This window comes from Passer montanus, unplaced genomic scaffold, assembly GCF_014805655.1.
Source record: "Passer montanus isolate IOZ18808 unplaced genomic scaffold, ASM1480565v1 scaffold5, whole genome shotgun sequence".
Classification (NCBI taxonomy): Eukaryota; Metazoa; Chordata; class Aves; order Passeriformes; family Passeridae; genus Passer; species Passer montanus.
Genome location: NW_024369929.1, coordinates 9,274,506 through 9,301,062, shown reverse-complemented (window position 1 = coordinate 9,301,062; position 26,557 = coordinate 9,274,506). Strand labels below are relative to the sequence as shown.

At 38.9% G+C, this 26,557-nt stretch overlaps 1 long non-coding RNA gene across 1 annotated transcript in view; it reads right to left on the bottom strand.

Moving 5' to 3' along the window:
* The window catches only part of LOC120509143, a 130,613-nt gene extending 104,373 nt beyond the window's left edge, over positions 1 to 26,240 (bottom strand). Inside the window, exon 1 of the long non-coding RNA XR_005629169.1 lies at positions 26,180 to 26,240. This is a non-coding gene — a long non-coding RNA (uncharacterized LOC120509143). The remainder of the gene's footprint in view (positions 1 to 26,179) is intronic.
* Positions 26,241 to 26,557: the final 317 nt, after the last annotated feature.

Sequence of the window (26,557 nt, the reverse complement as noted above, 5' to 3'; positions counted from 1 at the left end):
ATAGCTGATTTACACAGTACAGTCCTGTGCATATAAGAAACTACTTTTTCCTCAGAAATTGTCATAATTGTTTCACAAGCTACCTCATTAACAACACTCACACCTCCAACACCTACAGGCATGCTCAGAGGGTTAGGTCTCCCTCATTATTGTTTGTATCAATGTTTAGGATGGTGCAGCAAGGGTCAGAAATCCATGGGCAACAGAGTAAGAACAAGTATTGTTAAGATCAGAGTGGAATTACTGAAATCAGTACTAGCAATGTGAATAAGAAAATAAATGTTTTCAGATTTTGAAGCTCTTGCATTGTAGGAAAAATAATTTTTATTCTTAGGCTCAGAAAACTCTGATCAAGAATCAGCAATACAAAATCCTCAGCATCCACACTAAATTGCTCTTCCACTGATATATGACTAAATATCCATAACAGTTCAGCATCTGGGTTGCATGTAAAGCTATAATACAGAGGGTGGGAAAAAACTAAGACCCATAGCACAGACTTCATATAAAACAGTCTTAAAATAGACTTTCCAAAGGCAGGGCATGAAGAATTTAAACAATTTGCAGATAGTGATATGTTTGTAGCCTGGATACATGAACAAAAAAACACTTTGTTGTATGTGTGACAGCCCATTTATTGAGGAATTTGCACAGTTCTGAAAGAGAGAAAACTGAATAAACTATCTCCTCCAGCTGGGGTATAGGGCAGGGGGTGGGAATTGTCTTTCGTGAAGTCCACAGCTGGTGCAGGAAAATAGGTAATGGCCTTTTGGGAAAAGTCATGGAAAAATCTATGATTGTGTGCATTAACAGACACTCCTAAGTTAGCATCACAGAACAAAGTTGTCAGCAATCATGCTGATGAGCACGTTATAAAACAAAGAATGAGTACCAGCTTATAGAGTAAAGGGTTCTAGCAGAACTGTCCATCAAATGGGCCTGGACCTAGCTTGTTTAAAAAAAGAAAAACAACCAAAAAATACCAACACAGCCCCCCAAAAGGTATCATTTGGCACAGAAGGTGCCCAGCTCAGTCCTTCAGAGCACCTTATCTACCTTGTTAATTAGAGCTTTCAGCTTGCCTTTGGCCATTTCATCAGATCTTGGGCCAGCAGAGGTGGGGGGAGAGGAGTTTGAAGCTTGGAAACCAAGTTCTTCTGAGCTAAATGCAGATGTGAGCTCTGCCAGTCTTTTCAAAAGCTGATGTACATATCCTTCCCCTTCCACCACCATTCTGTGATGCCTGGAGAGCCATGGAGCACTTAATCCAAGAGATGCCATTTGCATCCAAAAGATTATCACTGGATTTGGCAAGTGAGATATGCTGGAGGCCAAGATTAGCAGGGGAGGAGGGGAGGACTGTTTGGAGCTGTTAATTGTCATCTACCAAGAAAATCTTTTGCCACTGAAGCCTGAATTTGCACTCTGCACTAGGGGTGAACACACCAAACTCTAAATTATTTAAAACTATCATGCAGCTGGCTTGGATCATGTTTGTGTAAAATAGCTGACTCAAAACCTCAGATTGCTTATCCTGTTCATATTACATTCCCTCACTCATTCTTGTATTTAAATGAAACGGTTTCAAAACAGGCACCTATATCACTTAGGAAAGAAATACACTTTAAAAGAAGTAATAAAACTGTCTCCTTTCTGCATTGAAAAGGATCCTAATTGCCTTACACTTACTAACACCTCCCAGATTTATGGTGCCAGTTGGATTCATCTCCCTCATATCCCATTAAGAGTGGCTATTTCCTGTCAAAGATACACTGAGCAGACCCTGTGCTCGTGCTCTAACCCGCAGATAACGAGAATGGCAGCTCCTTATTTACCCTGCAGTCCTGGGGCAGGAGCACTGTTTGCCTTCTCTGCTGCAGCTGTGCACGTTGGGATCAGCACTTCAAGGATTTTTATGTTCACTTGAAAGTGTCTTTCCTGGGCAGCATGCTCTGGAATCTCACCCATTATATACAACACTTTAAACTGGCTCCCACCTTTTATAGCTTCCTAACTGACTGTTCTGCAATTTATGAGCAGAAACTTAGATTATCTGAATCTCCTGTACCTAATTGCAGCAAGGGAGGCCACAGCATTTGTTGTGCCTTTTCATTGATTTCTAGCCTCAAAATCCTCGCTCTGTACAGCATTGTCAGAGGCAATTATGGTACACGTGTAAAGCCTGGATTCCACCATAGATCCTAAAATCTCACACTACAGAGACCCTTCAGAACCTGTAAGGCTTACTGATGGTTCCAATTTCCTTTCTGAAGCCGGCCCCAAGTCCTTTCCCTCCTCCCCTTCCCACCAGGAATATTGAGTTTTTCAGTTTGTGGAGGAATTTTTTTTTTTTAATTAAACCAATACCCCATTTTCTTAATATCTTTAAAGACTTTAGGCAAGTTCTATATAGAATTTTTATCATCTGGCTTCTACTGAGATCAGCAAGACACTGATAACAGAAGAGCTGGCAGCACTTTGTAATGCCCAGCATCATCTCTACACAACTTTCCTCAGAGATTTCACAATTCTGGAAGGATCTCCTTGGCTTTTCATATTGGTTTGCATCCTGCCAATGGGACTGGTTTGGAATTCATGAGGTAAAGAGTTAATCATATGACATTTTTTTCCAAGTGTTTTCTCATTTGGGCCATTAAAATTCATTTAAACTTTAAAACAGCTTCTAAGACTTTCCACTTGAATGACATCAAACAGTGCAGTCTAAAGTTTTCCAGAATGTTACTTGACCCCTCAAATGCAGGCATTATATGTTAGTCATATTCTACACCTCAGGAATCTCTTAAACTTCAACGTTTTATTTATTTGTTTTAAAGTCTGCTTAAAGCTTTTAATCTCCATTTCCCCGTCCAATACTGGTAGATACAAGTTATGTTTGCCACATACTACTTACCATTTCTATTATCTTAAAACAATTCTTGTGTTGCTTTTCTGGTAGAAACATCTCTGTATGATGACTAAAAACTATCTTTGCACTTCTAGCATACAATCACTGCACCTGAAAATCTTTCATCATAAGTCTGAATGATTTTCCCATACTTTTCAAACATTGTTTTCTCACTGAAGGAGCTACTAGAGTACCTTGCACTACAGTTGGGATTTTTAAATCCAAAGTAACCAGAAAGTTATTTGACTTCCATAGATGGCCCAGTGAAGGGCTGCCTTAGTGCCTCAATCTTATATTCACAGCTTATATTAGATTGTTTTAGCAGTGATTAGATTGAAATCATATACTGAATGCTTTTTTCAGCTCTGTTATAGGAAAAATTTTCCCTAAGTTTTGTTTATTTTATAAAGTTGAAAAAAGTAAAATATTTAAAGTCAGACATCACAAGAGCTTATGGATATTTACTTTTACAGATCCTAGCTTGTTGCACTACTTTTCTTCTATGATGTTCAGTCTAATGCTTCCATTCATGCTGTCACAGACATAAACTTGAAATATCATCAAACCTCTGCTCACCCCAACAATTTGGCCTTTAATACATATCACATGCAAATGAGAAAGAGCTCAATAGCATTCCAGTTTTTTACTGAAAAGTACAATAAAGTAACACTACACTTGCCATTTTCCACTGAGCTGCACTTTCTTTGGATCTCTTTGGCAAAGGGAGCATTGCCCACTTTTTAAAACAGAGGGTTTAAATTATGAGAGGCTGATTTTTAAGTTCTCTGCTCAAGTGAGAGAATAACACAGATACATGGCATTAGATGAGGTTGATAAAAGAATAGATGAAGTCAAGCATTGACAGATTCTCCATTTTCAGTTTTGTTAAGAGCAGGACACAGAGGGGTAATTTACACAGTTTTGCTTGGGGATGAAGGTGTGGGACAGAAGGGCTGAACTACTGACCACATTCTCTATTAATTCCTATGTTTTTCAACACAACACAGACCTACAGATACTGGCTGGGTTGTGCCACAGTACCCTAGAAAGGAATAATTCTCTGTACACTTGCAAACAGAGCACTAGATCAGAGCACTCATGTCAGAGTCAGCAAAGGGACAAATCAGTTTTGTTTCTACTAGACATAAAATAACGACAACAGTTATCCCCAGTTCTTTCCCACCCAATTCTCCTTATGACTTTTCAAGCAAGAACAGTAACCTCATTTGCCAGAATAAGCACAAAGAGTGTTGTTACAGCCTATTTTGTTCATTTTTTCTTATTAAATTCTGACACAAAGGCCAAACCCAAATAAAATATGCTCGTTCCACAATGTCAGTCATTGAAGACCTGCCTTACCCCAGCAAGCATCTGTGTCTAAACATCATTAAATGTTACACAATCAGTCAATATCAACATATTGACTGCCTGCAAAAAGGAGCTCCCTCCACTTTCGTGTCAACCCCCACCCAAAAATACCCCACATTTGGGGTAAGGCTATTCTCAGATTGATCCTTTGCCGAATAAAACTTTCAAACAGTTCATATTAATAGCAATACTCAGAATTAGTTAACATTTAGAGACAACCTTTCTAAACACAGTCCTGACAGCAATGCTGGGATTATATAATTCTAAGAGTTTACATAGATGCTGATCAGATCCTAAAACCAACAGCTCTGGCATTTTTGTTAAAATAAAACAGCTTTTCCTGCAAGCATTCGTCTCTTAACACAGACTCTGAATTACAGCTTTTCTTGTCATTCCTGAAGGAATTGCTCTAATATCCTTGACACTGTGTTTGTGTGGCAGATACAGAAGCACAGAGCACAAATGCAGACTTCCAGGAAATTTCACTTGCACCTTTATTGTCTTGTTTTCACTAGACAATTGCAAATATCTGGCTCTAGAATTATAATGTCTAATTATTCTTATTAACCTTACTGAAAACTACTACTCTACTGATGTGTCCCCCTGGAGAATCCAGTTGCCCAAGGTACTTTTCAGTTGTCTGTTTACTGAAGCAATACTTAAAACAGGAAAAAACAACCAGAAGACAGGAAAAAAAAAAGAAAACCAAAACACAGACAAATGCAAGAGTTCTCAGGAGACTGAATTTAACAGCATTTGTATACCATAATGTGAAGACCCACCCCCCTCAAGTGATTGCTGTAATTTCTTCAAGAGAATTACAAATAGCATTTAAATTTATTTAAAATAAGGTTAATTAAACTGGAATGCCTAACTAGAGTTTCTTTCCCTTGCCTTAGGAGTAAAAAAAAAAAAATACCCCAAACTTTGAAAAGCATCAAAAATTTTGAAGATTGGTTTGTTCAACACATTTGTTCATAGCTCAGGTTACAAGGGAAATCTTTGCATCATTTTTCCTCATATGGGAATATTATAAGGGCATATTAATATTCCCTTTAAGTTTCTCAATACTTGAAGCTGAATATCAAAACCCTTTCAAATTACATAAAGAACAACTTGGCATGAAATTAATGTGGATGTGGGGCTTTGGTTATTTTTAACAAGTATTTCAAGCACTTTTTTCACTCTTGCCATGCAGCAAGAACTAAGCATTTCAGTCAAAGTTTAAAAAGGCATTTGACTAAAAATTGGAAGTGGTTAACATTCTGATGCAATTTTAACTGCCACGTGAATATCTAATTGGGCAATCTCTTGCCTTAATGGACTGTTTCGAAGTGCTCTGTCCTCACAGCTAATGACTGATTCAGTTTTTACAGCAGAACTAACTCAGATTACACTTCTTATCAATTTTAATTCACATGATCTCATGAGTTCCTTCAGAAAGTGTAGCCATTTACCAGATTCCTGTAAGAGGATATTCCTCACATGTTACCAAGGTGTGTGTGTGTGGGATATAAGACCTCCTTAAAGCATTAGGTGTTAGGAAATCCAAATAACATTCAGGTAGAGCAACTTCTCCCCAACACACCAACTTTATGCTTTTTAAAATACTCAGCCAAGCAACTGCTAGTTAAATACCACAGAAATGGTCATGATACTACACAAACTGTAGTATACCCCATAAATCTCACTGTATATGCACTCATCACTCATATTCAGTAGTGAAGGGTATATTTTAAATTTCATATAATCCCATTATCTAGCAACACCAAATGCAGACAACTGTATAATTTCCAAAGACAGCTTCTTGGCATATAAACAAAAGTTATCTCCTTGCTAATAAATTAAACAACTTTCATTGTGAAACAAAAAAAAAGTTATTTCTCTGTGCCAAGATTATGCATAAATTTATGGGCTCCAAGAAATTAAGAAACTGTTATCTGTTCAGAAAGAAGTCTCTGCACACAATAACTCCTTCATTTTCATGATCAGCCTTTTGTTCCAGTCTCCTCATGAAGATCTACAGCTTCTTCCCACCTTTGGTTCCTAAATGTAGCTTTCTTTTACAAATAAGGAATAAATATGGACCCAATGTCAGTGGGTTCACCTAGCTTTGGCTCTGGCCATTGATATTTCTGAAGAATTCCAAGCAGATGGACACATGCAGCAGCTCTATTCCCCCTGCACTGGGGGAAGGCAGTCAGGAGATGAGTGATGACCTTTAAATGAAGGTTATGAGGAAGGGAGACCCAGTGCCAGGACTGGGCTGGCCAGAGGGACACAAGAACCTTCTCAGGAACCAGCCCTTATCACTCTGCTCACACAAGATCACTCTCTTCACTGCTTTTCTGAACAAAATCTGGAACCTGGCACATGAGTGAAGAGGCCTGTAAATGTACACAGATCAAACTGTGTATTTGCTACAGATTCAAACTTAGTTATCTTCTGCAAGAGCATTGCAACCCAAAATAAATTACAAAATAAGTCACTTTTTTCTGGTGGCTTCAATGTGACTGTAGAAAAAGCTTCTTCTCTAATCAAGACATTTCATATTCTCTTAAGTGACCTGACCTAATAATTTAAAAATTCATTAAACGCTAACAGCAGCTGTGAAGTAGCAAGACAAAGAAAAGACCAACAACTAACTAAGGCATGACCAAACTGAAAGCACTACAAGGATTAGCTTGTGCTGATGCTTAGAAGGAAATTCAAAGCTTGAGGTTTTTAATAGGGTTTATGTCATTTTTCTCTAGGTTTAGGAATTGGGGTCAAAAGTGGAGTTGTCTGGTTGTTCTGAGCCATGACAGTGTATTCTTGCTTGAACTCCTCGTGTGGAATGCTAGATGAAGTCCATTGAAAAATAATCTTTTGGGTTTTATATATTCAATCAGATACTCATCCCTGCACCAACACAAGTTTCACATTTCTCACATGGCTCCCACTTACATGTGAGCTGAGGCTGCCACTGCTGGTTCCAACACCCCAAACCCAGGGCAGTGGCAGCAGAGCCCACGAGGAGCTGCAGTCATGAACAATTTAAGTGGGCACAGATTCAGCATCTGCAGGAGCATTGCACTCCAAGCTTCAGTGGTTTGCTTTCTCTTTGCACTGGTGCTTGCATTTTTACTGCGTGGTAAAAATATCCAGAGGCGTAGGTTGAAGGGGTTTTAATCTATGACTTGTTTAACTTCAAAACAATAAATAAAAAATAAAAATCAATTAGAACAGCCAGGAAAAGAGAGCTGCTTTTGTTGGCTTCAAATGAAGGAGTCTAATATATCCTTTCATAAACAAACCTCCTCTTTACTAAGGTTTCTTGTAAGAACAAGGCAGGCTTCAAAAGAGGTTCAGAGATTCAGTGAGGATAGGAACCCAAAAGTTCAGAAAATTCATTTGTCTGCAAAGCAGAGCTGGAAGTCCCAAGGGAACAGCTTTCTAGTACTTACCAGGTCTGCTCAAGCACAAAGGGCACTGTAAAAGCAACCTTTCAGGTGCTTTTCAGGAAAGTAGACATTTTCTGCTGGACCAGCCAGAACCCATTAATTTCAATGCATAAAATGATGAATAGAGAAGCTGGCTGCCCTCAAAGGTAAACAGAGGTCAAGGTGGAGTTTGGCAAGCAGCTAATTTTTGGTTAAAATACCACCCCCAAAAAAAAATTGTTTCATGCAAAACCGCTCAAATTAAAGGAAGTGATTTACATAAAGATTTTATAAACTATTTTGTTCATCTTCCAGGAATAATCCAGTTGATGAGTTTAATGGTGGAAACATTATCAGATCAGAACACCAAAAAAACCCCATGATTTTTATGTCTTATAACATGAAACCATAATATACCATTGAATATTATGGTTTCAATGACCAACTGATTGTGTATATACCTGTCCAAACAAGAGAGGCCTACAAGTCTCTATGGATTTTATTTATCATCAAACAAATTGCAAGTTACCTGCAGTCATCAACAAGAAAAGACTAAAAGTCTGTAAATAAATTATTTCCTCCTTATGCTTCTTTGGATGTTAATAATTTTATCTAAATTGGCTGTTACTCCTTGAACCACAGTGCTGGATCTCTGCAGTTGTAACAGGTTCCATGTTCAGACACCCAGGAGAGGGCCCAGGTTGCAAAGGAAAACTGACCAACAATAGATTTTTTAAAATATCTTCATGCTGTTCCAAGTAGACAAGAGCCTTGACTAACAAACCTTCACAGGCCATCAGTGACCCATTGAACAGCACGGGTGCTCAAAGATTTGCAGGGTTCCTGCTTTTTGAGTGTATAGATGGAGTTAATAATATCACAAAAACTGGGGTAACGAGAACAGTTTTGCTCTTTCCACCCTCCAGATAATCCTGTTTTAACTCCTGTCTAACTCCACATACAGCTTCCCTCCTCTTCTGGTGCTTAGTTTTCTCTTCTCCAGACCCCTCTCAGCCCTAAGGCAAGACAGAGAAGGTGAGGACTGTCAGAGGAAGGAAAGGAAGAGTGGGAGGGAAAAACAGGTTTTCAGAAATTCCCCACTTTCTCATCTCAGGCAGTGCCAGAGAAAATAACTGAGGGAAGCAGTCACCTGAACCCATGGCCAGACTCTCACTTACACACCCCACTGGCCTCTGCTTGCCAGCAGATGTGATCAAACACGTTCATAGCTCCAGGGATCCCAAACTGACAAATTTCATACATCAGCCTTCCACAAAAATAGAAGGAAATCAATCACAAGGGTTACTCATCACACAGTCTTCAAGAATCAGCTGCTCGTGATGCCACTGGCTTGCTGGTGGATACAGGAGAGAGACTGGGGTGTATTTTAATTGCATCACCCAAGAGATACCTATCTGCCATCTCTATGGAGCAGAATCTATTTAGAGGAGTCTACCTCTACCCATGGCCAAAAAAAGCTTTGCAACAATGCAAAGCAAAATGTCCTTGCCTTAGAAAAACATTACAAACTGATATTTTGCTTGCACTTAGCAATAAGACTCATGTTCTGACCCAGGCAAGTCCAGGCTAGGTTGCCCCTGACCTTGACTAATCTTTTCTTGGCATGCTTTTCATGTGTATCATCTCCCCAGAGCACAGCACACAGAGAGCTTCCAGTTACAAATGCAGCTCCTCTTTCCTGAGTATGCCCAGATGACGAGTTGGAATCCAGATTTTCCATGAAACTTGTTGTCATAGGACCTTTAAGGGCAAGGGAAGGCTAAAGGATTGAAATGAAGATATTTAGAGGAAAACAAGAGATAAAGGAGAAGAGAGAAAAATTGAGATTCAGGTTCCAAAGGAGAAATGACTAAATTCTTAGAGGGGAGATTAAAATGAGGAAGAGTAGCAATGCTACAGAGACTAGACAGAAAATAAGAAAGCATTAGTACAGAAATCAACACCCTGGAGAAACCCTGCATCATAGGAGTAAGTGAAAGAGGGTTTCCACATGAGAAAAGGTGCTGTGGCTCCATCATTCAGCATATTTGATTCTGCCTCTGCACCTTCCTACCTCTGAGCCACTCTGCAAGAGCACTCTTGGAATCAGGGGTTTGGAAGGGTTTTGAACATTTCACCCCATTTTATTTATCATTTAGTCTTTTTTAGTCAAGACCACAATACTCATTCTCACAAAATCTAAACCTACTAGCTGTCACTGAAAGGGTATCCTTTGAGCTATCACAGTGACATGTGCCCAAAGAAGTGCCTGTCACACACCAGGACAAAGCACAAAGATCACCCAGGTCAGTTAATCAGCAAGGAAGAACTGGATTCACAGTGCTCTAGTGCCTACAGAAGGGGTGTAATAAGCTGCCTTAGCCCAAAACCCTCATCCCTGCCCTAGAGCTGTGGTTTATCAGATAACTTAATTCACATTCATACAGCAACTTTTATCCTGTGATCCCTAAACCACTTTATAGGCCATGCATCCAGCATAATTTACCTATTCATACACACTCTCCAGCAGATGTAGCCACACCAAAGTCAGAAGTAATATTTCATTTTCACCAAGAGGTAAGGATAAAGCATTTTCTTAAACCAGATTCCTCCTGCTAACCAGAGAAACACCACATGCAAAGTAATAGAATTTTCCTTATACTGGAATAAGATTCTAATTATTCCCTAATTTTGCCAGCTCCTATGAATCATGAGGAAGAGATTAAAGCAAAAGTAAATATTGGTTTCTAGTCCTATTTACAGTAATCATCTCAAACAATGAAGATACTTGAGTCACTCATATTATTAGAAGGTGTATGTGGTTATATTTTCATCCTTAAATTTGCAGATAACTCCCTGCAAACCAAGCGTTACTCTGGAGAATTGCTGAAGTCTAAGCAGCAGCTGTGCCCATCCTACCAATACAATGCAATTTTTCTGAAGATTCAAATGCAATCTGCTCCCAGGCATGAGCAGAGTGGCAGTGGAGAGCTGAGTATGGCAAAGCAGCAGCAGACTGTAAACCTCACAGAGATCAACAGCCTTACATTTATCAGCAGCTAAAGATTTTCAAAGGATGGCAAATAAAACCCCTACCACTGCTCAGCCTCCTTTAAAACACACCTCTCCTCAAAACTGGCTACTAAATTAATTTTCCAGGAGAGCCTTAAGTACCTCGAGCAAATAACACTGTACTACATCCTCCTGGCATTCCTCTCATCCCAGAGAACACTGCACACATCACTTAAATCAAATACTTGTGTTTGCACTCCTGTTTTCTCAATGACCAGATGTTTGAGCACTACTATCAGTGGTTAGAGGAGAAGGAGCCAGAGAAGCATGATGAATAGCACGAGGATGAGTGGGCACCACTTCAAAAAGCCTGTGCTTTAAATCCGTTAGCGTTTGAGAGGTTTAAGTGCCACGATGCTCAATTCATTTTATCACAATGATTTAAATAGCCTGTTCTGCAACTGTAAGTCAGATAATCAAGGCACGAACGTTTTAGTCATAAAAGCCTGAACAGCTACAACACTGGTTGATAATTATAGGTGTACAATTTTATGGCAATAAAGATCTCTTTAAACTGAAAGCCCAAATTTTTCTTCCTATAGCCCAGCAATTTTATTTACAGAAAATGAAAGTAAGACACGCTGTTACCTAAAAAAAAAAAAATTTCAATAATGCTTCACCAAAAGATACCCAAATCCTGCTTGTGCTGGCCTTTGAAACAAAAGCCTCCATTCAAGAGAAAGAAAAGCAAAACTGTTCACAGACAAATACACTTGACAGTACAAGTCTTTCAAGAAACATTGGAATAACAAATACACAAAAGTATTTTGGTGTAATCTCACTGTCCTTCTGATCTGAATGTCATAAAGAAAAAGCAGAAAGTTAAAGTTTAAATCTGGCTTACTTAAAGTGTAAGTAAAAACATATCTTTGACACACTCCATTATACACACTTCAAAGCTCTTTACTGGTTTTCTGTACAAATTCCATTTCACTCTTGGCCTAGAAGAGACCAGCTCTCCAATGGAATATGCAGCCTTTTTAGAGCAAGTACCTTACTCTGTTGGGGAATTAATATTGGAGAAAAAATCTGAATGCCTTATTCAACCAGACCTATGAAGGAAAATTATCACCATCTTGGAGTTCAGGTACATTGAGGGCTTGCTCAACTCTCCTCTTAAAGGGAAAAAAATGCCAAACTAAGCCTCTTGAGTTCAGAATAAGGGACAAAACATGGTTTTTCATCTGTGAAATGCCAGCAAGACACAGCCTTGCATAAGTGCAATGCAGGGACACTACTGGCTGAAGACAGCCATAGAGCACACTTTGTGTCTGTGGCAATCTGTTTTGTACCCAGGGGGCTCCTGAGCAAAACAAAAAAAAAAAAAAAAAAAAAAAAAGTCAAAACACACACAAACACAAAGAAATAAGTCAAAGCACACAAATAATTGTAGAGCGAGCAGCAAAATGGAGAGGGACATATTTCAGTTCTGTCAGATCCCAAGGGTTTTAAGCCAGAAGTATTACCAGTATGATCCACCATCCAGTCCAAAATTCCCTAACAACATGACAAGCTGGCTTGACAACACTGCTTGCAAAAGATAACACTTAAAGAAAAAAACATGGACGCATTTCACAAAGGGTCACACAAAGCAAGAACAGGCAATGCAACATTTTTCCATGTTATCAGCATGAAACTCCACCAAAAGGAAGACTGAATTTTAAAGTGACAATATTAAAAAAAAGTTTTCTGGCTGTTTCCTACATTTCAAAGAGAGCAACAGAATCTGAGTTACACCAAGTTCTCCCCAGCACACTCTAATCCTTCAAAAGCCTTACTTCTTATGCTCGAGGCTTGGCTGAGGGATCCCTGCCCTATGCACTCTTAAATTCCCTCTTCTGCCACTCCTTACCCACCAGGTACCACAGTCCAAGAGCCTCTCCTGTGACTGCACTCAGCAGATCACTTTTCCCCCTCCTTCCAGATTATCTGTCCATTCATTCCTTAGAGAAAACATCCCAAGCCAAAGTCAAGTAGCTGTCCATCACAGCTAGAAAAGGCACCTTCAAATCAGAACTGTACCTTGACCTCCTGCCTTCTGTGGTCTCAGAGAGACCACTAGAAAAAAGACAGCCTTCCACTTACCCAAGGGGTTGTCATTTTTTAAATTTACTTGAAGTTCAGCACTGGCATTCAAATTCTTTACCTCTAATGCAAGGGACACCATAACAGGTCAAATAAAGAGTCTGACCACAGATGTCGTTTCTGCATTACCTTATTTTTCAGAAAATGTGGTTATTTGCATGGCACATACTAATGTCATATAGTTCCCATTTCTTGAGTAAGATTTATAAATCAAGCCAGATTTTCATCTCCATTCTAAATCTCAGACTTCTTTTGAATTAATCTGTTTGCTCCCAAAGTTTAATGTTTCAAAGCTGCCTTTTCAACCATTAACAATAAATAGTAGCAACAGTATTACCACAATCATGACCACTTTTCAAACAAAAATCTCTATTTACCTAGTTTTATCATATTCAAATAATTAAAATGAATGTTTTTCTGAACAATTTCCTTGAATAAGTTGCATTCTTAAATGCCTGTACAATGGTTTTTAAATTATTACCAAGTTAAAGAGAAAATGGTGTTCTGAGAATCACTGGGAATGGTTATTCTTAATTCCTTTTCAATTTTTTCAAAAGGTAATTTATAACTTTACTAAAAAAACCTACTGGCAGAAACAACACACAGTTGCCAAAGATCTTTGATCTTCATCAGTAACTGCCACACCATGTTTAGTGAAGTGATTTATGATCAGACAAAATTCACAACTCCACATATTCCAGTCACAGTCTCTAAGGCAATTGGCACGACCATGCCATAGAAAATATTTTCTAAGAAACCTTGAAAAATGGGACTAAACCACTCAGTGACAGCAATAATGAACCTCAGACGTCTCAACTTGCTAGACAGTTTTTTTCAACCCTATCTTTGCCCCTGAACACTTTGCAGCCTTAAGTAGTTTGTTGTCTACACATACTAAGCACCTCTCAGCACCATCTTCTTTCCATATTCCAACACCATGAAAGCTGAATTACATCAACTTCCTGCCCCAGCACAGGTCTAGACCCTGTGACCAGTTCATCCTGTCTTCTAATGAACTTTTCAGGTACAAGGGGTTGCTGCTGTCCTAATCAGCCCTTTCAAGCTTTCATGATGAGACTTTAAATCTCTTCAGCACACAGCAGCTTAGACTGGTTAAGAGTCAATTGAATATTTTTAATAAAAACAACTATCATCCACTGATCTGTGCAAATTTTATTTGCTTGATGGAGCTGATCAAACTCTAGAATCAATTGTTAGCAAGTGCTTTCACTGATACAAGCATTGGCTTGTGCTGCTCTTTTTTACTCATTGGTAAGGTGGTGATGAGGTATTTGAAGGATTTCCAAACCAGAAAAGTTCTACAGATATCAGTATACCACAAGATGCAGCATTTATTTAAAGTTAAAATGGCTTGAAAAAAGTTAACTTAAAATTGTTTAAAAAGCCATAAGCTGTGGGCCATGTGAAAAAGCATCCACTATAAAGGGTGGAAAGCAGAAGAGAAAAATTAGCAGTAGTTCATGTTGAAAATAAACAAAATGTGCTTGTGACTAAAGCAGTCAACAGCAGCTATGAGAGTAGCAAATTTACTTGCAATTGAAAAATAAAAGGACTGTTTTCCAGTTCTGCTCCCAAACAGTATCATCTTTGATTGAAACTCAATCAAAATGTCACCTAAGCTTCTCTTGAACTCAAGTTTGTTACTACATCTTGCGTAATAAAACATCTAAATAGTATCAGTGCTCCATTCACAGCCAACTATAATTCAAAATAAAAGTAATGCCCAGTATTTTTTCCTGCCGAGCATACAGTTTTACAAGAAAGGCTTAAACACATCCTTAGCCTGTATATTCCAGGCCACTACTCCAGTGCTACTCCTAATTAGGCAAAGACAAAAGTTTGTGATAACTCAGTCCTTAACTGGATTTAGGCTTCTTCGTGCTTTTCCATCCTAGGCTGGGCAGGCCTGTGTTTTAATGTAGCAGCATCTAATTGGCAGACCCACTAATGAATCTGCAGAAGCCCATCAATCCAAGTAAAACTCAGTAAAACTCATTTGACATCGATTTAAACCTTTCCTGCTTTGCCCTCCAAGCCCCTTTTTCTCCAAGACCTTGTTTGAGTGTTTCTTTCCAGCATCACTTGATTGGGTCCAGACATTTCATTGCATTTCAAAGTGAGATGTGGAGTGTCTGCCCGGGGCAGACAGGGCACTGATCACCAGCATAAACATTAGGAGATAAAATACCCAGTGACACCTCCTCAGCAGATCAGCTCCCAGATGTGTTCAGCAAAGAACAGGAAAGAACGAGGCCATTGCTCAGAAGGTGAGTGCTGAGCACAGGAATTGCACATTGCAAATTGACAAAGGAGAATCAGACAATTCAAAATACCTTAAAATACTTGTTTCCTTACCAACAAATGCCAAAGGAAAAAATAAGCTAACACACTTTTTTGCTGCAGGCTAGGACCAAGCCACAGACTTTATTGTGTTAACAAACTTACCCAACAGAAAACTGCAGTGAAATAAAGGAAGAATAGAAGACCACAGACTGACTATCTTATACAAGGAATATTATCAATATTTGCACTGAGGTAAAACCACATAACAGGAGGAGGAATGCCAGCCAAACATGAAAGTCATAAAGACAGGGAAAATTACATCTTGAATTCATCAGTCTGTTATTACATCAGTCTTTGGCCACTAACAACCAATTTATCTGGAAATGGCAGATTTTCACTATTGGTGTATGCATGCCTGGACAGAGAGGCAGAATGTGATATAGTTTTGTTTTAGAGAGTGTTTTGTTGAGGATTTTTTTTAAAGCACAAGTACTCTCTACTGTAATCCTAAGGAATGGAGCCTGTTATGAAGAAAAAATTGTTCTGCACTTCTTAAAATACAGCCCACCAGATACTTATCCTAAAAATAAGTTTTGACAGAACAAAGGTGAAAAGTTTAATAAACTCTATCTTGTCCAGAGATTAAATTGCTATTGTTGTATTTCAGTCAGTAAATTGTGTCAGTTACAGCCTCTGCTTCAGCCTGTTCTTATAGTAGACTGGAGCAGCATGGACAAAATAATAATGATTAATGGTCACCACTGCTCTGCTCTTCCTATACCTGCCTGGAAATATAAATTCTTTAAAAATAAGTAAATAAGCTCTTGAGATACGCTTCTCAATTGCAGTAACCCATTGGCTGCTTTACAACATGGCTTAGATGGCCCCACAAGGGACAAGATCCACACTGTCCTAAGTACTGTGCAAGCAAACCAGAAAAGACAATCCCTGCCCCAAAGTACCTTCCTGTAAGCAAAAAAAGAATCTGACTGACAAAATCAAGTTGGAACAGACTCCTGCATACTGGCCAAATAAAAGGAAGATTTCACTGGGTCAAAAGGTCTCCAGCAAACTCTCTGCTCTGTTAAATTTCTCTCTAACATAGCTAATCTAAGGTAAATGTTGAATAATGGATGCTGTCGTGGATAAAATATGCTCATAAAATTACATCAGATAAAGCAACCTCTCATCTCATGCAATGAACATGAAATTAGACAAAGTTAAAAATACCAATTTAAACACACAGCTTTATTGCTGAAGTATCCTATCTTTCCATTACAGACAGCACTTAATGTTGCACAAGAAAATCGGAGAGAGTTGATACTAATGATCTCACATCTGCAGCAAAACAGAGGGGTCCCAGTGCTGCCAGCAGCATTGATTAGGACAAAGATGTCCCTGGACATCATGTCCAGCTCTATAAGGTGTTCTCAGGGGATATTTCAGGATGTGCATCAAAAGCCATGCCCTCCTCTGGGCCCTGGGAGCTCCAAGATCTATTCAAGACCTTCAGAATGTCCCCAGCTGAGCAAGGGACACTGGTCCAGAGCCCTGTGTCCACGTCAGGGTTGGTTTGGAGGCCTCAGTCAGCAGCTAAGGCAGATGTCCTGGAAATAACTGCATTCCTTGTCAAGAATGGAGTAACATTTACTGGGAGCACTCCACAATTCTCACTGTTAGATTCAAAGATCTATTATTGCACTGAACTTGACACTTCTGTAGATGACAGAAACTGCCATTTAATCCTTCAATGAACCTCCCCTGAGGTCATTAAGTGGTGGTGAGAGATGACCAACCAAGGGAGTCAGTACTGGCAAAGATGATAAACAGGCAAGTGATTCCTCCTTCCACATTTCATGTCTTCAGCCCATGAAGGAGGCTTATTTGTTTTTTTAAATTTAGAATAACCTGCCTTTAGATTAACATAAAATTAACAGGCTTTAACCTTCAGTATCTCCAGTGCAACCAGAAACCCAGATGAAGGCACACAGTTGCTTATAACTACTCATGCAATTTCCTCAAAACTAAAATATTAAAATGCTGTAAGAGGGTTGTTTTTTAAAAAGAAAATAATATAGTCTACAAGTGCCGTAAAGGGCACTTGAATCTTTTTTTCTGCCTTTTTATTAAAAGATTCATTGCCACCCCTACAGAGACCAGAAGAAAAGTTATCTTCAAAAATCACAGATCTGACTGCAGAAATAAGCAGGGAAACAGGTTTCACTCATTTGTGAAGTGCCAAAGTCTAGATAGAGAGGTGTAAAACTCAGTGAGAATGAAACATGAGGTCAAGTATTCAGAATGCAAATAATCCACCCAGACCTAGGAGTTTATATCCAGAGTAACCACACTGAGCTCTCTGCCAAAGTTCTCTAGAAGCTCAAATTTCAAAGGGGGGTGGGGGGGAACAAAAAAAAAAAACAAAACCAACCAAAAAACAGAGGACATCCGTTTAGACTCGAACAGGGCAGTTCTAAAGCATGCAAGAACAACAAAATTTTAGTACTAAAACCTGAATTTTCTTTAGAAATACACATCTTCCCATGAATAATAGAAAAGTATCCTCAATGTTTTATGAGCTATAGCTTAGTCTTGAAGGCTATCTGCAGGACCTGCTTACACTGATACTTTTGCATTAAAGAGATCAGTAATATTCAGATAACTAATAAAGGACACCTACAAGCTACAATGACAGCCTCAAAAAGCAAAAATCAACAAGGTCATTCTAAAAAAATCGATTTGGAGCAACAAAATAATTTTCAATTTCTTCACATCACTGCAGTATCCAGGAACCCAGACCCCACTGTGGTAGGTGCTACTGAACAGCCAATTTATGAACCAGACATGCTTCTCAATGAGTAAAAGAAAGTACATGCTAATAATGTTATTTGAGCATCGGTGCAGCATTATCTTAGACAATGAAAAGTGTGGAAGTTTTATATGCTATCTTTATTGTTATTAAAAGTAGCACTGTTACCTTGGCAACTGCTGAATCACTTGGGAGTTTGTTAAAGAAACCCAAATGTTACTTATACTTGCACATTTGCAATCAATTTAGGAAAAACAATTGGGGTTTTGTTTGGTGTATTTTTTTAAACAAATCACACATTTTTTCCTTATGACTATGACCCTGCAAATTTCAGCATTTTGGGGGTTTCTTTTAAATAAATCAGTTCTTGGGATTTAATTAAGGCAGTTCATGTCTCATTTGCACACAAAGTAATCTGCACTTTCTTACACAACAAATTCTAATAATTCATCTGGGATGCCAATCAGAAATAGAAGCACAGACACTCTGCAGTGCACACAAAAATTGCCATCAGCTTCCCACCTCCTGTGCAGGTTCTGGGAATGGGGACAGGCATTTTCCTTGGGGGAGTTTGGAGGGGGAGCAGGAATCCCAAACCCATCTTTTGCAGGAGCTCAGAAATGGGAATAGGAACACAGAAATGGGAAAAGGTATCACACAGCACAGTATCCTAAAACACCAGGCTGCCAAACCTGAACTTGCCTCTCTTAGCTTCCAGGTGTTGGCATCCTTGTGGTTTCCAGGTTTTTTCACCCTTCCTCAGCAGCATCTGTCTGCTTTTAATGGAAGAACTGGGTGCATGAAGATAATGGGAAACTGCAGGAGGATCAGTTTTTGAGATGTGATGATTGTGTGGGATGCCTCTTTTCTTTCTAGTTTTCATGAACATATTATTCCCCAAGTACAGGCCAACAGCAATGAAAAGCAGAACACTGGCAACTCTCAGTTTTTCTGTCAAGGAACCTCATGCAACTCAATTAGGCTGTAAAAGAGGGGCTGATTTTGCATAAATTCAATCTTTTAAACTGAAATTGCCACACACAATCAGTGTGTGAGTGTAGCCCAAGTAAAAGGCACATTTTCCTTAAAATAAACACAGCCAAAAGCACATCAGACACTTTCAGACTGTCACCTCTGAGGTGTACAGAGTCAACCAGATTAAAAGTCAGGGGTTTCAAATTCTCTTAACCCACACTGGCAGAATAAAAGGAGGCTCAGCGAAAGCCTTACCTCTCTCTATACCAGAAAGAAGGTTGTGGGGTTTTGTCTTCTCCATTAATTCTTTTATTACGTTTCACTTGGAGACTCATCTTACACCACAGCCAGAGGAAGTCCTGTTTTAAATACTTATTTAATATCTTTGGTGAGAGAATGTAACTGAAATCCACACTCCAGAAAACATGAACACTCATGAAACTGAGACCAGAATTTAGCTAGAATTAAACAGAACTTATTTCAATAGGAATATTGAATAGTTAGAGCTCCTGTGATAGTTATTGCATTAGAAACTACATTGGCAAGAGGACAAATACAGGGCTATTGGCACCTCCACCACAGGGCTATGTTACACCATGGCCAATATTTATTATTGTATTTCCTATATGCCTTTAAGAACTGAGTAGTTAAATTGCTCAGAGCATTTGAACCTTAAACACATAGTATTCCACATTTGCTTGCATGTATATAAGTCTGAGACAATGACTCAGCCAGATACAACCTTAACTCTCAATTTCCTTCCACTTAAGCCTCTAATGAGATGATAACAGAAGGGCCTTAGGGTTTTGTTTTACAAGGTTGTGATAGGCCTTTATAGCAACTAAAGATTTTTTTTCACCTTAGTTTGTTGTTGGGGATAAAGAAGGGCAGGACATGGAAACTTTTTCTTCAAAAGGTACAGCAGAGAGCACCTCTGTAAGGGTGTGTTTGCCTCCCAGATCACTCTAAGAAGTGGCTCACATTAAAAAGAAATAACATAGGCCAGAGTGTTTATTCACACACACATTCCAATCCCCAGACACGTTTCAGCAGGAAAACACAGTTCAGGCTCTGTGCAGAGACATGCATGCTCCATGTTTGAAGCTCCATGTTTCTCCACACCAACCTCTCAGTTCTGTCAGTCCTCACTCTGGGCTGACCCTCCTGCCTGTGCTGTTCCATGTGCTGGGGCTGTAAAGAGCTCAGAGCCTGGACCTGAGCTTGCTGCCTGTTCATGTCACCAACATACAACACCAGCCAAGTCCAACTCCTCTTTCCAACCAGAACTGCAGTATGGAGCAGGAAGATTAGCTTGGAAAGTGTGGGGGACTCGTGGGGGATGTGCCTTTAAAAAGTGCCCTGTTTCAGAGAGAGCCAGCAAAAGCTGGAGAGAAATAAGAGATGTCCCTGGGACAGCTGTGCTGGGTACAGAGCAGTGAGACACACACACCAAACTGGCACAGACTAGAATTACTTGCAGACTCGTTTTCAGACCCAAATGACATGAATCCTCATCAAAACAAATACTGTGTAATACAAAGACACCAAAGAATTAAAAAAATCAAAATACAAACAGCAAGACCTGTTTTGACAATTCAAAATGTTTCAAAATTGGTACTGATAGCCATGTCCCAGAGAGGATACAGGTAAGAGGTTGTACTAAAGGAGGGAGGAGCAAAGCAAAGCCTCACTGCTGTCTGTAGACTCAAACTTGTCATTTTGGTCTTGAGGGACTGTTAAGGGTCAAGTTCTCATGCAAACTCCTGCAAACTGCAGTCCCAAGCCAGCTGCTCAGTGGCCACAAGTGCTGCCACAGTCCCCCTGCCCACATTGCTGCTGAATAAGCCTGAAAACAGCAGGAAATTTGTGTACAGTTGCCTAGGTATGGAAAAGAGCCATAGCTTGTCCCCTGTACAAGTCTGCTCTCAGAATCACCTCCTGAGAGGATTGGCAGAATTCACCCCCATTACATTTTGGGAGCCCCAAGAGGAAGAAGAGCTGCCATTTCCCCCTGACCTCACAAGGAAGGGGGAAGGCAAACAGGACAAGGGGGCTGCCAGGGACACCCTCCTGAGAGCACAGAGCAGCAAGACAGAGGTAAAAAGGCAGAGTGGACAAATTAGAAAGTTGCCATGAATGCATTCTCCTTATGTTTTAATTATTCATACTAACTTAAGTCCTATTAGGCTGGTTTGTGTTTACCCAGTTTCACATGGCCCTACTACAGCACCCAAGGCAATTACCTCTGATTACAGGACAAAATGACTAAACAGCTTCAGCACACAATGCCTGGTCTCAGAGCTGCCATACATTCCAAGATCACCTCCAAAAAATGACCAAGCTGGGCACTTAATTCTGTTTCCCAGAGGGGAGAAGCTACCTTTAAAAATACAACATCATCATGGGGAAGGAAATAATTACAGACTTCCATACCAGAGAGAATAGCTCTTTCTTTCTGCCCCATCCCCACTGTACCCCTCCAAAGAAATGGCAGGGAGAAGGTCACAGGCAAAAGCACTCACACAGCAAGATTCTGCAGCAAGGTGTTTTACTTGTCCACTCACTCCTGTGTCACCACATTTCCTACACAGCAGGATGCAGCACAGCAGCTCCATTTCTTCTCCAGCTTTTCTGACCCTCCTGCTTAAACTGCTTGTCATTTGACATTGCTACCTGCTACTCTGCTTTTTCCTATTCCAGTCTCACAAGTGAGAACATGAATCCGCACATTAGCCAAGACTGCCTAGCAGAAAAGGAGCCCCATGGTTAAGGAACAGGATGAAATTCTGTCTTGCATTTAAAAATAAATAAAAACAGGACAAAGAATAGAAGCAAAAGTGTTTTGCTGCATCTTCTTGCAAAAATATCCTTTAAGCTCTAGCTGCTTATGTGCAAAGCAATTCACAGCAGTAAAAAGCCAGGAGACAGCTCTTGCTAAGCAGTGAATAGAAGCAATTAGCCAAGAGAAGAGCATAAGCAACTTGCACTATGCCTTCATACAGCTTATCAGGTTTATTCTGCCCTGTTACATCTGTGTAATTTATATTAAAAGCCAGCAGCTATTTGGCAAGATTTACATCTAGAAACAGCAATTTAATCACATATGAAAGATCAGTAGAAATGGATGCCTCAGGATATTGCAAACTTCTCACCTCCTACTAACCTGCCTGAAACTTGCCCTTGTCATATTAAATGTTCACTAAAAATAACTTTTAAATATCTGTTTCGTTATTAGGCTCATCTCTCTAAACAGAAACAAAATTTATTAAGTTATCATGCAAAATATTGAATGCTTGCGCAGCAGAAACAGGCAGCTTGCAAGTTCAGCAATCTTCTCTCTGCAGTGATGTAACTAGTCTAACATAGCAAAATTCCTAGCAATTTCTTGGCTAGGCAGAAAAAAGTTGAATGGCAGATGTTAGAGATTGGTCATGAAAAAAACCCTCCAGAAGCAAAACTGTCAAACAGGACTTTACTCCCTAAAATAATAAAAGGAAGGGATTCACATGGAACCTGTATGTAGTAGCTAATCCCATCAAGTCCAGGGTACCCTGTCCTGTTGTTTCATTATCACATTTCTGACATTTCAATACTGAACAGCAGTTATATTTACCAAATGCTTCACTTTTGAAGCCTGACCTCAAAGTATCCTAAAGTTTCAAATGCCAACACTATGACTAGTTAAGTGACTAATTTTAGGCTGTCCTGTATTTATTGCTATTATACAAAGAACAGAGCTCTTAATCAACCAAGGCTCCTCAGAAGCCTCATTTCTTTCTTCTTTATAAACCTCTTTATGGGCAACAATCAGACAAGACCAGAAGTTGTTTACTTGCTGATTGGTGCTCAGAATTTTTTCTAAATGTGTGTGTGCCTGCACTACAAACACAGTTGTTGCAACAGGTACCTTCCATGAACTCTTAAGAATTGGGGTCAAGAACAGAAGGGGTTTTAAATTAGCATTAGTTTGCCAGACATGGCACTAATCACTCCCAAATCAAAGCTTATAGAAAGCACGGACAGCCTGCTGAGATGCACTTGATCTGTGAGTAACCCCTCTCACTTTATCAATATTCTACTTCAGAGGATGGAATTTCATAGTTGAAAAAAGGAAAATAACTTATGTGTCCAACATATAAGCAAAGCTCTGCCCAGTAGGCAAAAAATTACAATTCTGCCACTTAACTGGAACCCTAATTAGAAAGCAAAAATACATTTCATACACAAAGTACTACCCTTCATTAAACCCCCCTTCAGAAAAGAAGAATCTCTTGGGGAGCTGTAGCTTGGGGGATTTTTTTTGTTTATTTTTTTCAACCATCATTTATCTGCTTCTTGTAAAATACAAACAAGACCAGCACAGATGAGAATTTCTGTTGAGTCCATGAAAAAATATCAAGTGCAGAAGTTAAGGTACATGTTAATGCTCAGAATGGTGGGGCTTTACACAGTTCCATCATCTGATCTCTGTGCCAAGGCCAAACCTCACTTCCTGCTGTGTTCAGCTGTTTGCCAAACATGACATTATCTCACCAGCAGCAAAACCCACGGGACTCCAAAAGCCCCAGTTTCCAATGCCTGCCCAGGCCTTTAAACGTGCTCCTTAGCCCACATTTATAATCAGAATTTTCTTGAAGAAAATAAACTGATACAACAGGATTCAGTCACATCTAGGAGAGAGGAAAAAGTAGATATTCAGACTAAATTGGGAGCTCAATAATCAGTGTCCTGATTGAGATAAGCAAGTAATTGAGATAAGCAAAAGACTTTTACACCATGAGTTTACTATATTCCACACCTAACAAACAACTCAAGCCATCCATTTTTCCAGCAGCTCAGGCAATAAGCTCTACTGGGATTTTCACTAATAATTCTACAAAAAGTAATCACAGAAACAATCTTTTTTTCCACAAACATCACTGAAATCTTAGAGCAGAGATTCTATATGACAATCTTTCATTGTTATTATTTTTTTAAAATCATGCCACAACTCACTCTTTGCTCATTTTCTTTCATCTTTGAAACACAAAAGGATTCTTGCAATCATGCTATTTAAAAACAAATCTGATTTAAAACAACAGTTGTAAACATTAATAGGTTTAAACAATAATGATGATGGCTTGCCTGCCGCTCCATCTGTAGCCAAATCTGTGTTAATTCACAGTAGAATTTCTAACTAATTTGTGTGATGCCACAAGAAACAGAGCTGTGCTCAATTAGCATGGCCAGTAAATCATCAAGATAAGGGAAAAATACATTTCTATATAAACATTGCCTTTTATTACAGCAAAAATACACGCCTAAATTTAATTTATCCACTAAAAGGCTGTCATTTTCTGTAATTTAGCATATTTGGACTCAGATGCATTCCAAGATAAGGATGCTAAAGAAGAATCCTTTATTGCTACAAGGCTGCTGTTTCACATGGAGTGAAACAGTGGCAGAGTCCCTCTCAGCCTGAAAGGCTGCCAGTCCAAGCTTTAAGGGGCACTCCCAAAAAAAGGAAATAAATAAAGCAGATATTCCTTGCCATCTTAGACATGTTTATCAATTTATGTCTTTTTTTTTTCCACCCAAATCCTTATGTGCAAAAACATTTCAAATTCTTAATCATTATCTGCAGGAACATTCAGAAAATCTAAGTCCTGAAGGCAAAGTACACACAACAGGACAAAGTTCTTCCACACTAGCCTACTGGGATATGTGTACATGTAATTTACACATTACATGTAAATGTAAGAGCCAACATCATCCTTCTGCAGCCAGGTAAAAATTATAACAAAATAAATCAGAATTTTTAAAAATGGAAAATATAAGGATTTTATAACCTAGAAGACTAAGGTGTATTTTATAATATCTAAGAGAAATTGTATAATATGTAAAATTCTCCTATCCTTCCTGATAATTCTCAAATTACTTTCCATAAACATGGTCCATTTGGCAATTTCCAAGATATGTCAGCAATAACAGCAATGTTTAATTCAAATGAATTTTAAAACCCAAGTTTTTTTTTAAAGATACACTTCAGTTCTGCAAACTTTGTTATGCAGGTTTTCCACCAAAAGAGTTTTCAGGTTCATGGGCAAATCTGAAAAGGTTATTAAAGGAAAATAAAAACTGCACTATGTTATAACTAACATCAGTGTGGGGAGGAAAACAATAAATATGATCTTTCCTAAGGACACAGCCACACTAGACATGCAGTGCACACTTGTTCTGAAATACACCCAAGATTATGATATAATCATCCATGTGATCTAAATAGGGAATTAACAGCTCTTCTCTTCCCTCTTCCACAGAGGGACCAGCTGATGAATGAGAAGGTGAAAATTATAGGTTTTGGAGACCTTTGAACAAAAGTCATTTAATCCAAAGGAAATTAAGATCATATCTAAACAGAGTCCTTTATTTGAACTGGGAATAAAACTCTTCATAAGATTTTTCCACTGTTTCTCTGAGTTATTCATCCTTTCTACTTGTCAGGAAAAAATAATCAAGCAAAAATACAGCCCTACAATGCACATGCCTGTAACAAGTTAGGAACAAGTATAAACAGAAAATTTTGCAAACCAAGTATATTTTAGAATTACTTTTTTTAAGTCCTTCTGCATTGAGGGAGAAGTAATACCTCCTTCCTCCACCCCAGCTTCCTCTAAGTTTCAGCTACGTAAAACAGTTTAATGCTTTCATGTATTTCACATGTAGATCATCCAAAACACACAGTCTACCAAAGATCATTTTCTGCAACAAATGTATTAAAATACAGAGAATGTAAAACTGCAGTTTCTCCTAAGAAAGCAATTTCAAAGTGAAATATGCAGCATTCTAATAATTTCCTTACTTTTTTTTTTTCTGCCTAATGAGTTTCAGTCTTACAAGAAATATACCACACGTTATTTAAAATGTCATAAGACACCAAGCAATTATAGGTCGGATTATTTTTTTAAAGTACTAATTTAGAACTCAAATCTGTGTTTTCTAGGTTTATTTTCAAATTCATCTTGGTAATTTACCACAGTTCTTTCTAAACCTGGCCTCCAGTTAATAAGGCTTCTACACATATGGTCTGACTTTCTAAAGGGCCTATTAGGAAAGAAAGAAGAAAAAAAGAAAAGAAATTCCATTACTGTTTTCATGCTTTTTCATTGAACCATCACCGCATTCGCTCGCAATAACTCTAAAGCAGGATTATAAAAGTGCTTTCCCAGAATGTGTACTAAAAGGAAAGGAGCTCCAAACCTGGAGAGTGTCTGAAAGGGGCCTCTTGTGAAGTGAATTCTCCCATGCAGTCCTTTGAAACCCTTTGCCTGGTGGAGCTGCTGGGCCTCTAAATACAATTAGCTATTACTGCAGCTTATCCCAAATACTTTCACCAGCCCATCACAGCAGTGATTAGGGAAACCCTTATTGCATGTGTGTAATGGATCCATTAGCAGCATCCTCCTTCACCTGAGAACAAGTTGAAACAATTTTCACTTTCTTAACACATCTTCACTGCATGTGGCCTTTTGAAGAGCCACATGGTAGTTACTTCTCTGCTCTCCACCATAAAGATTCTCTCCAGACATCCATGCTTTAGTGATCAGAGTTTTATTTTGCAGTCCTGCTTTGACAAAT